This window comes from Nuphar pumila, unplaced genomic scaffold (assembly GCF_984573655.1).
Source record: "Nuphar pumila unplaced genomic scaffold, dmNupPumi1.hap1.1 HAP1_SCAFFOLD_499, whole genome shotgun sequence".
Taxonomy (NCBI): Eukaryota; Viridiplantae; Streptophyta; class Magnoliopsida; order Nymphaeales; family Nymphaeaceae; genus Nuphar; species Nuphar pumila.
This window is the reverse complement of record NW_028323376.1, coordinates 11,719-13,671: the sequence shown is the minus strand read 5'-3', so window position 1 is coordinate 13,671 and position 1,953 is coordinate 11,719.

Here is a 1,953-nt window from a genome sequence, read left to right as displayed (position 1 = left end):
GCAATGTCAGTCAGCTGCAGCATTCAAATCATCATCCATGCAGTCTTGCTCAATGAAATGCGGTTGCTCTGTGACCGCTTGACGGCCACGCTCGTCAAAGCCTGTGAAAAGTAGGTTGCAAGCAAGATATGCCCTCCTGCTCAACAGTACTTTGGCGCTTCGTCATCAGCCCTATCTGGTTCCTGTAAACTTGTACAGCGAGCCAACTCGCCTATGGTTGCCAAACAAGTGGTTTGCGTATCTATGCAAGCATGTGTCATACCTGCCGAATGCAGCATTGAGCGTGATCTGGCGCATCTTCTTCATGCAGCGAGCCACCAGAGCACGCTGTCGACGGTGAACATGCACAGCATCCGCCCACGTTGCAAACGCTGCAGCGATGCTCGCGTGCCGGATGTGGGTGCAAGCGTCCAAAAGCAGCACCCGGCCAGCTTTGAGCCGCGCGCATACGTTTGCCCATGCGCTGAACGACATCGCCTGCAACTGGTGTGTCATCTTGATGACGGCCCGGAGGACCTTGAAGCGAGCAATCCTGCGAGTTTGAGCCGCATCAGCCCAGGCCGAGAAAGCCATGGCTTTGGTATGTAGCTCAATGCGTTTGCAAGCGGCAGTGAGCTTCCTGCGGCCCTCGCTCGCGCCGGTGGCTGCGTCCCTCCAGCCGTCGAACGAGGCTGCCAGCATGCGCTGAGCAAGCCGCCGCAGCGCGTGTCGGAGGGCTGAGCGAACGTGTCGCGTGTGGTCGGCCGTCACGCGCCATGTGTTCCATGCAGTCGCGAGCTGCTGGTTCACCATGCGGACTCGGATCCGCATGAGCCTGACCTTGAGGAGCTTGGTCTCCGCTGCGAACTCACGCCATGTTGCCCACGCACGTGCGAGCATGGACTTGAGTAGCCGCGTGAACACCATGGTGGCACGATGGCGTGCATCCAGTGCCTGCCATGCCGTGTCTCGCCATGCCATGAATGCTAGCGATTTTGTCCTTACTGTCAAGCGAGCCAAAACACCTGCAAGCTATGATCACTGTCAGACGGTAAGTAAGAGGCTGGAAAAGTTGTCTGTACTACATGACGCTGCCGGTGCTGCTACTTGCGCACGCGTATCACACTTTGTAGTTGTTCCGTGCTGCAAGACCGATGCGCCTTGTAGCAAAAGTAGGTTGTGGTCTCCAGCACATCAGGAGACTCTTGTCAACGAGAGTACATCTGCGGAACATGTGACAAGGGAGGCAGGCAGCAACAGCGCACCGTTTGCCACGCGGTGCTGAGCTTTGCGCTGTGCAACAGCGGTTCGCCAGCCGTAAAAAGCGGCCAACTTTGCGCGGTTGAGAACCCTGACAATGGCGGCCCTCGCAATGGCACGCCGAGCAGCGCCCAGCTGCCACGCATCCTTCCACGACCTCCACGCAAGCGACGTCCGAGCAAACGTCCACGCCATCAGTGCCATCTGGAGCTTTGTGCGAAGCGCCTTCCGTTCTCCTACCCAAGTCGTCCACGCATTGTACGCTGAAGCCACAGTCGTGTTGAGCAGCCGAGCGGCAAGCGCATGAGCCCTTGTGTGCCGCTGTTGACTGTGCAGAACCTCCTCAGCCCAACAGGAGAACGCGGAGGCAACGATCCCAGCCTGGAGCCTACGCATGATGGCGGTCGCACGTTGTCTAGCGCCAGCCAACATGTGAGATGTGTCGCGCCACCCGGAAAACGCACACGCTGCCGTCCGAAACACGACGGTGCAGTGATGCGTTGCATTGCGATCCGCCTGCTGTGCTCGGCTTCAATGAACTCACGCCATGCAAGCCAGGCGGCTGCTTCAGTCCGTTTTTGGAGCTTCCGGATGATGCCATCCACTGCAGAGCGGGCTTCGGCCTTCAGTGCGGCTGCCATCACCCACGCCCTCCAGGCAGCTGCCATCTTCTGGTGCAGCATCTTCTGCAGGAAGCGCTGCATGACGGCTCTG